Source organism: Prionailurus bengalensis, chromosome C1 (assembly GCF_016509475.1).
Source record: "Prionailurus bengalensis isolate Pbe53 chromosome C1, Fcat_Pben_1.1_paternal_pri, whole genome shotgun sequence".
In the NCBI taxonomy this organism is placed as follows: Eukaryota; Metazoa; Chordata; class Mammalia; order Carnivora; family Felidae; genus Prionailurus; species Prionailurus bengalensis.
Genome location: NC_057345.1, coordinates 172,784,951 through 172,798,458, shown reverse-complemented (window position 1 = coordinate 172,798,458; position 13,508 = coordinate 172,784,951).

Here is a 13,508-nt window from a genome sequence, read left to right as displayed (position 1 = left end):
AAACAATGAATATATTGACTAAACTTAACTCACAGGAGTAGAGGGAAAGCCATGTGGAATATTCATATTATTATTAAATAACATAGTTTAAATGAGCAAGTGGAAACATGCTACTACTGTCTAGCACCCTTACTTACAAAAGATATTATTAACTGATTAAACTTTGTAGTTCTCTTTTAAATTACTCTATTGCTTTTGTATGACTAACTTGCGTTTATGATATGTAAAAAGCTGACTCTGATTATAAAGGAAGCCATACTTACTGGGGCATAAAGAGTGTTGCCTTTATGTCATAAATCCTTAAGAGGGCACCCTTGAGAGAAGCTAATCCCTAAACCATTCTCTTGGCATACCAGAATATCTGATAGATTGCAGAGAACAAATCATTCCATTTGTCATTGGTAAACTTAAGTCTCTCTCCATTAACTTCTGTGTGGGACATTGTAATTCGAGACTAGTACACATAAAAGGGGCTCCTTATTTTTTTTTTCAGCCAGACAACAGTATTTATTGTATTGTTTTACTATGTACAAAAAAAATAGTAAGGAGAAAAATGCTCAAGAAAAGAAAATGTATAAGCAAAACATCTAGGTAGTCACAAATTGTATAATCAATTCTTTAAAAACTGAGGATGGCACGGTTGATTATCAGGAGGTTCCATGGACAGAAGCTGGGAGACCGGCAGAGGGAAGTACGGAGCTCCTTGCTTTACTATTTAGGTAAGCACAGAGTCAGAAGTCAGCTTTACCATCTTTCAGAAATCTTGATAGAAATGTGAAGACAAATATTTCAATATAGTCAAGTTCATTACACTCTCATATTCTCTAATAATTCTCACACAGACAAAAGTATTTCCAATGATAGAGCACTAACTTTACAGAAAGAAGAGTGGGAACTGGCCAGATTTGGAAAGGGGCATTGGCAGGGGACAGAGCACCCATTCCCTCCATCCTTAGGTCCTGTGAACCAGGGACTGTTGATTTTCCAGTCTGGTGTGTGTGCCATCCTGGGCTCTGTTCTTGGACTGAAAAAATATGGAGTACTTATTTCCTCATACTACTTCATGTCAGAGGGCTCAGTAGCTCTATTTATAAATTCTTCAGCTCAGATTTTGATATTACAGGTAGCTAAAAATGCTCATATACCATGCTTTAATAGTACATGCTACAGATTGTTCCCCTCCAAATTCATATGTTAAAATCCTACCTCAGTGTGATAGTATTAGGAGGTGGGCCTTTTAGAGGTGATTAGGTCATTGGAGAAACTTTCATGATTGGGATTAGTGCCTTTATTTTTTTTCCTTTCATATATTTTTTTTTTATTTTTTCAAATTTACATCCAAATTAGTTAGCATATAGTGTAATAGAGAATCCAGCAATGGACCCACAAACTTATGGCCAACTAGTCTTTGACAAAGCAGGAAAGAATATCCAATGGAATAAAGACAGTCTCTTCAGCAAGTGGTGCTGGGAAAACTGGACAGCGACATGCAGAAGAATGAACCTGGACCACTTTCTTACACCATACACAAAAATAAACTCAAAATGGATGAAAGACCTAAACATAAGACAGGAAGCCATCAAAATCCTCAAGGAGAAAGCAGGCAAAAACCTCTTTGATCTTGGCTGCAGCAACTTCTTACTCAACACATCTCCGGAGGCAAGGGAAACAAAGGCAAAAATGAACTACTGGGACCTCATCAAAATAAAAAGCTTCTGCACAGCGAAGGAAACCAACCGACAGAATGGGAAAAGATATTTGCAAATGACATATCAGATAAAGGGTTAGCATCAAAAATCTATAAAAAACTTATCAAACTCAACACCCAAAAAAACAAATCATCAGGTGAAGAAACAGCCAAAAGACATGAATAGACACTTCTCCAAAGAAGACATCCAGATGGCCAACCGACACATGAAAAAATGCTTGACATCACTCATCATCAGGGAAATACAAATCAAAACCACAATGAGATACCACCTGACACCTGTCAGAATGGCTAACATTAACAACTTAGGCAACAACAGATGTTACTGAGGATGCGGAGAAAGGATCTCTCTTGCATTTTTGGTGGAAATGCACGCTGGTGCAGCCACTCTGGAAAACAGTATGGAGGTTCCTGACAAAACTAAAAATAGAACTACCCTACAACCCAGCAATTGCACTACTAGGCATTTATCCACAGGATACAGGTGTGCTGTTTCAAAGGGACTTATGCACCCCCATGTTTATAGCAGCACTATCAACAATAGCCAAAGTATGGAAGGAGCCCAAATGTCCATCGATGGATGAATGGATAAAGAAAATGTGATATATATATATGTGTGTGTGTATATATATATATATATACATATATATGTATATACATATATATGTATATACATATATATGTATACATAGACATATATATACATATATATACACATATATACATATATATACACATATATACACATATATATACATATATATACACATATATATATACATATATATACACATATATACATATATATACACATATATATATACATATATATATATACACACACATATATATATATATACATAAACAATGGAGTAATGTTCGGCAATCAAAAAGAATGAAATCTTGCCATTTGCGACTACGTGGATGGAACTGGAGGGTATCAGGCTAAGCGAAATTAGTCAGTCAGAGAAAGACAAAAACCATATGACTTCACTCATATGAGTACTTTAAGAGACAAAACAGATGAACATAAGGGAAGGGAAACAAAAATAATATAAAAACAGGGAGGGGGACAAGACAGAAGAGACTCATAAATATGGAGAACAAACTGAGGGTTACTGGAGGGGTTGTCAGAGAGGGGATGGGCTAAATGGGTAAGGGGCACTAAGGAATCTACCCCTGAAATCATTGGGATTAGTGCCTTTATAAAGGAGACCCCAGAGAGCTAGCTTACCCCTTCCTCTATGTGAGGTTATAGTGAAGATATGGCTATCTAGGGAGCAGATTCCTCCCAGATACTAAATCTTGCCAGAGCCCTGATCTTGGACTTCCCAGTTTTCCCAACTGTGAGAAATAAATTTTTGTTTGTTTCTAAGCTATCCATTCAATGATATTTTGTTATAGCAGCTTGAATGGGTTAAAATAGTGTATGTAGGCTTCTTCCTACTATATTGTGTGTGGAACATTGGAGCTGCTGGTGAGGGTACCTCAGAAGATTCCTTGTGTTAAGCAGAGTGAATAAATCAGGGGAACGTCTCAGCATCCCAACCTATCCACAGTTCATATATGGCTGGGAAAGCAGTACACAACCACCCCAAGAGTTACAAAGCAAAGCAAAACAAAACATCCTAATGTTGAATACCCTTTAAGAAGGTTTACATATCAGCCCATTTCTCCATACAGAAGACTAAAGAATAAGCTGAAGTGACAGGTACCCAAGACTACACACAATTATTAGAATACTATTTTTTTTAAATATATGAAATTTGTCAAATTGGTTTCCATACAACACCCAGTGCACATCCCAAAAGATGCCCTCTTCAATACCCATCACCCACCCTTCCCTCCCTCCCACCCCCCCATCAACCCTCAGTTTGTTCTCATTTTTTAAGAGTCTCTTATGCTTTGGCTCTCTCCCACTCTAACCTCTCTTTTTTTTTCCCTTCCCCTCCCCCATGGGTTCCTGTCAAGTTTCTCAGGATCCACATAAGAGTGAAAACATATACTATTTTGACAAAGCTCTTTCATACTTATCATAAAATGGCCTTATTTGTAAAAAAATTTAAAAATTTTTAAAAAGGAAGAGTAATTATATCTGCTTTTCCTACATGTTACAAGATTTCTAATTGAGATAGATATTGCCAAAGCAATTCTGAGAAAAAAAGCAATCCCAGAGGCATCATACTTGCTGATTTTAACCTACACTACAAAGCTAAAGTAATTACAACAGTATGGTACCGGAATAAAACAGATAGATCAATGGAATAGAACAGAAAGCTCAGAAATAAACCCCTATATTTATGGTCAACTAATATTTGACAAGATAACCAAGAACACTCACTGGGAAAAGACAGTCTCTTCAACAAATGGCCCTGGAAAAACTGGGTTATCCCAGGTAGAAAAATGATTTTGGACTCCCATGTTACATAACTCACAAAAATTAACTCAAAATGGATCAAAGATGTAAACATAGACCTACCACCATAAAACTGCTAGCAGCAAATGTAGGAAAGAAAACTCCTTGATATTGGTTTTGGCAATGAATTTTTTATATATGACACCAAAAGCACAAGCAATATAAGCAAAAATCAACAAGTGGGACTACATTAAACTAAAAAGTATTTGCATAGCAAAAGAAATAATAAGAAATTGAAAAGATAGCCTATGGAATTGGATTAAATATTTGTAAACCATACATAAGGCAAGAAACTAATATCCAAAATATATAAAGAAATCAAACTCAGTAAAAGAAGATTTCTTATAAAACAGTCCAGGGGTGCCTGGGTGGCTCAGTCAGTTGAGTGTCAAACTTCTGCTCAGGTCATGATCTCAAGGCTTGTGAGTTCGAGCCCCGCACAGGGCTATGTGCTAGCAGGTTGGAGGCTGGAAACTGCTTCGAATTCTGTCTCTCCCTTTCTCTCTGTTCCCTGCCCTCTCTCTCTCAAAAATAAACATTAAAAAAAAACAGTCCAAAGTTATATTCTTTTTTTTTTTCAAAATGTGTATTTATTTTTGAGAAAGCACAAGCAGGGGAGGAGCAGAGAGAGGGGTACAGAGGATCAGAAGTGGCTGACAGCAGTGAACCAATGTGGGGCTCAACTGCGAGATCATGACCTGAGCTAAAGTCGGTGGTTCAACCACTCAAATGACTGAGCCACCCAGGTTCCCCCAAGGTTATATACATAGTGATAATCTTTTTCCATAAGGCCCATTTTCCCCCCTTTTGACCTTTTTCAACTAGATTCTCAAATCTTACTCTAGCAAAAAAAAATGCTATAATAATTTATATGAAATATTTTATTTCTTGATCAATAGATTTATGTTTCCAAATTAACTAGACAATTATTAGCTAAATGCTCTTTCAAGCATTTGTGCTTTTTCTAAGTAAGTCCTGCTGTTATGGCACCCATGTATGTCATTCACAATGTTACCTCAATTTTTATAAGCATTTATTTAGATCTGCTAAGTTTATTTCAAATTTAAATAAGTCTTTTGAGGATCTATAATTTAAAGTTAAACAATAAAAGCTAAGCACCTCCTTTGGTTTCTGACAGCTTCTCATACGAATAGGAAACACATTGTTTTTTTTTTTGCCTTAAACAAATTTCAGTTGATTCATACCTTGTTCCTTTCCCTACATTTTAAACTTTTGCTCTATGAAAGCAAAGAATAATGGAAATAGCCGAGAAATTAAAGTTTGTATTGAGATTCAAATGTCAATTCAATTCAAAGAGCTCAGAAAGATGCGGCTGGTTTGAGAGATAAGAAATTAAATAATAGTTTATGCTATCTATTAAAACTATGATTAAAATTTATAAGTCCAAATCCTGCCATATGACAAAGTATCTATTATTAAAAATCTTAAAGTAGTTTAAATGCAATATTTAAAACACTCATAATATAAACAATATGAATATATAGTTGACATTTTCTGATGCATTTCAGCCTACAAATCTCAAGTTTTTTTGTTTTTTGTTTTTTTTCAAATTGGTTCTATGATGTATTCCAATGGTTTTCCAGATTTTTTGATCCACAACATAAACAAACAAACAAGCAAACAAAAAATCTGAGTTAAAAAAAATCCCTTCTCTAAATCAGAAAATGTCACAGCTGTTTTCTATTAACTGGGAGTGAATGTCCACATCCTAATTTGTTCTGTTTTCTTCTGAGACAGTCTCATCTATGGGAGTCTTTATAACATATAGTTGGTAAATCAGTGATGCATATCATCATCATGCTTGATGCATTGGTGACATAATAATAATAACCCTAATGGAATAACTAATAATAACTCATAAAATTATGCCATAAATGCATACACAAAATTCCCTTACAATGCCCTTTTCAGGGGGCTTTGAATATGGCAAACATATGAAAAATAAATTTATTAAAGAAAGAATATACAGAAATTTGGGGGTGCCTGGGTGGCTCAGCCAGTTAAGCATCCAACTCGTGATGTCTGCTCAGGTCATGATCTCATAGTTTGTGAATTTGGGCTCCATGCTGACAGTGTGGAGCCTGCTTGGGATTCTCATTTTCTCCCTCTCTCTCTGCCCCTGCTCTGTGCTCTCTCTCTCTCTCTCTCTCAAAATATATAAACTTAAAAAAAAATAAACATTTGTTGCTTCTGATCTGGTACTCAAAACTGGCACAACACTACCTGTAATCCTAAACATCCTCTTTGTGTCTAATACCTCTCAGTCTCTGTAGTACTCCTCTCTACATCTCTTGTCTTATATACTTGGAAAACAGAGTGAGTGGGTTCAATTCCTGGGATAGTTTGTGACTTGCGTCTTTGCTGATGTTGAAACTGATAAGAGTCTGGCATATAGGGAGGGATAATTTGAGCAGCAGAATTCAGTAAATGAAAAGACAAATTAATTAATTTGTCAAATCCTTCTTAGCAAGAATGCAATAATTTCTTGCATAATAAAGTTTTGTTTCTCAACAATAGACATAATCTTTTTGTTTCTTTCTGTTCATGACTCAATTTGTAGTTTTTAAAGAAGTCATGAATTAGCATGACATTTGCAGGAGTTGCACATCATGACTGAGGAAAAGTTTGTAATATCAGCGAACTTGAATCATTCTTATACTTGTACAAATGGAGGTCTAGTCATAATATGTGTGAAAAGTAATAATTTACTATGTATACAAGGCAATGGACAAAATTGGCTACTAGATATTTTTAAACATTATCACTACTTATTTAATTTCTACTCCCAAATTAAAATTCCAGCCTCATATAGTGTTTGGCTTAAATTTTCATTTCCATGTAGCACGGAGGTGCAGAGGGAGCTGTGTATGTGCCTGGAGGGGGACTTGCAAGCTCTGCACCCTTGCCCTGGGCCTCTCCTTCCTAGGGCTGTTCCTGAGTTACAAAGGCAGAGCAGCACAGGATTCTAGTTCTGCCAGCTGATTTTGCAGCGCTGGCATTGAGTTTCCAGGAGAGCGGCTTCCTCTCTAAAGATCATTATACTCGTTCACAGACACTGTTTGCTCTTTGGGAGATGAGAGGAAGAAGGTGTAGAGGAAAATACAGAGTTCCTGGCACAGAGATCTTAAGACCTTTGTAATTTTCTATGTGATGAGAGCAATAAAAAGTGTCTTTTGTTAAGTTAATAAAGTGGCTTTTGGAAACCATTTAAGTATGAAGGCTGGATGGAGGAGTCAAGATAGCAGAGAAGTAGGGGGAATGGGATTTCTCTAGTCCCTCAAACACGGCTATATTGAGGTCAGAACACTTGGAACACCCAATAAATCAATCTGCGGAGTGACAGAAAAGTCTCCACAAGTGGAAGGAGACAGCTTGGCTGGACAGAGGTGCATGTATGCGAGAGTATAATGTATATTCTAGATACTGCCCCAACCCCCAAGGGCAAAAGACCCTGCAGGCACCAGCTAAAGGCCCTTTCTCAGCAGGGTGGAGTGGTGCTACCCCAGAACCGGATCTGCATGGTGCAAGATCCTTTAAAACATTGGGTTTTGAATCCCAGCCGAGGGCTTAGGAGGAACAGGGAAACTGTGGAGCAGGAAAGGCTGACCACTGTGGTTTGGGATACCTGGTCTGGGAAGGAGAGAGTGGGGTGTTGCCATTTTTGTCCCCATCACCAACACAGTGGGGCTTCAGGGAACAGGACAGAGGCCCCCAGTGGAGGGAGGATCTGCTTACACCAAACCCTGCCCCTCTGTGCCTGGCAACTGCTTATCTACTGCAGCAGGACTGACACTGAGTGAACCAGATTGCCTCTCCTCCAGACCAGCACAGCCAATGGTCCCAGGTACCCATAGACTACTGTCCTCCGGTTTTGTATGTGAGTCTGTTTCTTTTTTTCCCCTCTTTTTTTCTTTCATTCTCTTCTATTTTTCTTCTTTTTCATTATACCTTTTTCTTCCCTGCTGCCCCCCCCACCTTTGGAAACAGACTCATAGTTTCTGATTTGATTTTTGGTCAATTCTTATTATACTTTCTTTCTCTGCTTTGTTTATCTGTTTAATCAGGCATTTTTACTCCATTCTTTTTATACTTTTTCTTATTTTCCTTTCTCTCTCTCTGGATTAAGCCTTATAGTTTCTTTGATTCTTTGTTTGGTCTTTTTTTGCCCCTTTCATTTTTCTCTTTGTATGGGATTAGGTCCCCTGCCCTTTCCTTTTTTCCAAGGTTACTTCAACAAACAAATCAAAGCACACCTGGTGGAAGGTCTAAACAATCCACCAATATGAATAAGGAGGAGCTTTAGAGAAGATTGACCAGTGGAATAGAGCAGCCAAACACACAACAAGAGTTCATCCAAGACGTTCCCAAAACACTTCCTGAAATGCTAGGCCCTGTACAATGTATGACCCCTTTTAATATAATAGTACTCACAGGTGCAGGACACATAACAAGTTTTTAAAACACATAAAAGACAGAAACCTAGCGAAAATGACAAAATGAAAGAATTATCCTCAAAAGAAATTTCAGGAAGAAATGACAGCCAGAGAATTGCCCAAAACAGACATAAACAACATATATAAACAATAATTCAGAATAACAGTCATAAGACAAATAGCCAGCTTGAAAAAAAGCATAGAAGACAGCAGAGAATCTATTGCTGCAGAGATCAAAGACCTAAGAGATAGTCATGATGAATTAAGAAATGCTATAAATGAGATGCAAAATAAACTAGATACAGTGACAGCAATGATGGAAGAGGCAGAGGAGAGAATAGGTAAAATAGAAGATAAACTTATGGAAAATGATGAAGCTGAAAAAAAGAAGAAAAGAAAATTATTAGACCACAAGGGGAGAATTAGAGACCTAAGTGATTCAATGAAACAAAATAATATCCATATTATAGGAGTTCTAGAAGAAGAAGAAGAAGAAGAAGAAGAAGAAGAAGAAGAAGAAAGAGAGAGAGAGAGAGAGAGAGAGAGAGAGAGAGAGAGAGAGAAAGGGGCAGAAAGTTTATTTGAACAAATTATATTTGAGAACTTTCCTAATCTGGGGAAGGAAACAGGCATCCAAGTTTAAGAGGCACAGAGAACTCCCTTTAACATCAACAAAAATAGGTCAACACAATGATATATTATAGTAAAACTGGCAAAATACAAAGAGAATTCTGAAAGCACCTGGAAACAAATGGGTCTTAACCAAAAAGTGTACACACATAAGGGTAGTAGCAGACCTGTGCACTGAAACTTGGCAGGCCAAAAGGGAGTGGCAGAAAATATTTAACGTGCTGAATAGGAAAAATATGCAGCCAAGAATCCTTTATCCACCATGGCTGTCATTCAGAATAGAAGGAGAGATAAAGGTTTTCCCAAACAAAACTAAAGGAGCTCATTACTACTAAACCAGCCTACAGGAGATCCTAAGGGGGATTCTGTGAGTGGAAAGCAACAAAGACTACAAAGGACCAGAAACATCACCACAAGCATGAAACCTACAGATAAGACAATGACACTATATCCATATCTTTTAATAATCACTCTGAATGATTACCCCAATCAAAAGACATAGGGTATTAGAATGGATAAAAAAAAACCAAGATCCATCTATATGCTACTTATAAGAGACTCATTTTAGACTGGAGGACACCTGCAGATTGAAAGTAAGGGGATGGAGAACCATCTATCATGCTACTGGAAGTCAAAAGAATTAGCTACACTTATTTCAGACAAACTGGATTTTATGTTTTTTATTTTTTGAATGTTTATTTATTTTTGAGAGAGAGAGAGAGAGAGAGAGAGAGAGAGAGAGAGAGAGAGAAGCAGGGAGGAGCAGAGAGGGAGACAGAATCCGAAAAGGCTCCAGGCTCTGAGCTGTCAGCAGAGTCCGTTATGAGGCTCAAATTCATGAGCTGCAAGATCATGACCTGAACTGAAGTCAGACACTTAACCAACTGAGCTACCCAGGTGCCCTCAGACAAACTACATTTTAAAACAAAGACTGTAAAAAGAGATGAAGAAGGGCATTACATCATAATTAATGGGTCTATCCATCAAGAAAAGCTAACAATTATAAATGTTTATGCCCCCAATATGATAGAACCCAAATATATAAATCAATTAATCACAAACATAAATAATGTAGACATAATAATACCATGATTGTAGGGGACTTTGATACACCATTTACAACAATGGACAGATAATCTAGGCAGAAAATCAATAAGGAAACAAAGGCTCTGAATGACAATTGGACCAGAGGGACTTAACAGATATATTCAGAACTTTTCTTGGGTGCACACGGAACATTCTCCAAAACAGATCACATACTGGGTCACAAAGCAGCCCTCAACGAAAATAAAAGGATTGAGTTTATACCATGCATATTTTCAGAATATAATGCTATAAAACCTGAAATCAACCACAAGATAAAAATTGGAAAGCTCCCAAATACATGGAATTTAAAGAACATCCTACTAAAGAAGAAATTAAAAGATATATGGAAGCAAATGAAAATGAAACTATGACAGTCCTCGGGATGCAGCAAAAGCAGTCCTAAGAGGAAAATATATTGCAATTAGGCCTATCTCAGTACCAAATACAGAACCAAATGTCACACCTAAAGGAACTAGAAATGCATTAGCAGAGAAAGACCAAAGTCAGCAGAAGAAAAGAAATAATAAAGATGAGAGCAGAAATAAAAAGTATAGAATCCAAAAAAGCAGTAGAACAGATCAATGAATATGAGTTGGTTTTTTGAAAGAATAAACAGAATTGATAACCCCCTAGCCAGACTTCACAAAAAGAAGAGAGGACTTAAATAGTTAAAATCACAAATGAAAGGGGAGAGATCACAACCACCACCACAGAAATACAAACAATTATTAGAGAATACTATGAAAAATTATATGCCAACAAACTGGACAACTTGGAAGAAATGGACAATTCCTAGACACTGACACACTACAAAAACTCAAATGGGAAGAAATCGACAATTTGAACAGACCCATTACCAGGGAAAAATTGAACAAATTATCAAATATCTCCCAACAAATAGGAGTCCTGAGCCATATGACTTCTCAGGGAATTCTACCAGACACTTAACGCAGAGTTAATACCTATTCTTCTCAAACTGTTCCAAAAAATAGAAACAGAAGCAAAGCTTCCAAACTCATTCTATGAAGCCAGTATTACCTTGATTCCTAAACCAAAGATCCCACCAGAAAAGAGAATTACAGGCCAGTATCCCTGATGAATGTGAATGCAAAACTTCTCAACAAGATACTAGCAAATCTAATTCAACAGCATATCAAAATAATTATTTACCATGATCAAGTGGGATTCAATCCTGGGCTATAGGGCTGCTTCAATATTTGTACATCAATCAAAGTGATACATCATATTAATAGAAGAAAGGATAAGAACCACATGATCCTGTCGATAGATGCAGAAAAAGCATTTGACAAAATACAGCATCCTTTCTTAAAAAAACCCTCAAAAAAGTTGGGATAAAAGAAACATACCTTAACATCATAAAAACCATATATGAAAGGCCCACCTCTAATATCATCCTCAAGGGAGAAAACTGAGAGCTTTACCCCTGAGAACAGGGTAACGACAGGGATGTCCAGTCTCACCACTGTTGTTTAACATAGTGTCAGAAGTCTTAGCCTCAGCAATCAGGCAACGACAACAAAAATAAATAAATAAAAGGCATCCAAATTGGCAATGAAGAAGTCAAACTCACTCTTCTCATGTGACATGATACTCTGCATGGATATCCCCAAAGACTCCACCAAAAAACTGCTAGAGCTGATACATGAATTCAGCAAAGTCATAGGATATAAAATCAATGTACAGAAATCGATTGCATTTTTATATCCCAATAATGGAGCAACAGAAAGAGATATCAAGGAATTGATCCCGTTTACAACTGCACCAAGAACCATAAAATATGTAGGAATAAACCTAACCAAAAAGGTAAAAGATCTGTACACTGAACACTATAGAAAACTTATGAAAGAAATTGAAGAAGACACAAATAAATGGAAAAACATTCCATGATCATGGATTGGAAGAACAAATATTGTTAAAATGTCGATACTACCCAAAGAAATCTACACGTTCAATGCAATCCCAATCAAAGTAGCACCGGCATTCTTCACAAAGCTAGAACAAAGAATCTTAAAATTTGTCTGGAACCACAAAAGATCCCATATAGTACAAGTAATGTTGAAAAAGAAAACCAAAGCTGGAGGTATCACAATTTCTGACCTTAACCTGTATTACAAAACTGTAGTCCTCACGACAGTATAATATTGACACAAAAATGGACACATGCCAATGGAATAGATTACAGAACTCAGAAATGGACCCACAAATATATGGCCAACTAACCTTTAACAGAGCAGGAAAGAATATCCAATGAAAATAAGACAGTCTCTTTAGCAAATGGTGCTGGGAGAACTGGACAGCAACATGCAGAAAAATGAAACTGGACCACTTTCTCACATTGTACACAAAAACAAATTCAAAATAGATGAAAGACCTAAATGTGAAACAGGAAACCATCAAAATCCTAGAGGAGAAAACAGGCAGCAACCTCTCTAACCTCAGACACAGCAAATTCTTACTTGACATGGTTTCAAAGGCAAGGGAAATAAAAGCAAAAATGAACTATTGGGACCTTATCAAGATAAAATGCTACTGCACAGCAAAGGAAATAATCAACAAAACTAAAAGGTAACTGATGGAATGGGAGAAGATATTTACAAATGACATATAGGATAAAGGGTTAGAATCCAAAATCTATAAAGAACTTACCAAACTCAATGCTGGAAAAACAAATAACCCAGTGAAGAAATGGGAAGAAATCATGAATTTCCAAAGAAGACATCCAGATGGCAAACAGACACATGAAAAGATGTTCAACATCACTCATCATCAGGGAAATACAAATCAAACCACAATAAGATACCACCTCACACCTGTCAAGATGGCTATAATTAACAACTCAGGCAACAACAGATGTTGGTGAGGATGTGGAGAACGAGGAACACTTTTGCATTGTTGGTGGGAATGCAAACCGGTGCAGCCACTCTAGAAAACAATATGGAGGTTTCCTCAAAAGGCTAAAAATAGAACTACCATGTGACCCAGCAATTGAACTACTAGGAATTTGTCCAAAGGATACAGTAATGTTGATTTGAAGGGGCACATGAGCCTTAATGTTTATAGCAGTTCTAGCAACAATAGCCAAATTATGGAAAGAGTAAAAATGTGCACTAATTGATGAATGGATAAATAAGAGGTGGTATGTATACACAATGGAATACTACTCAGTGATGAAAAATAATGAAATCTTGCCATT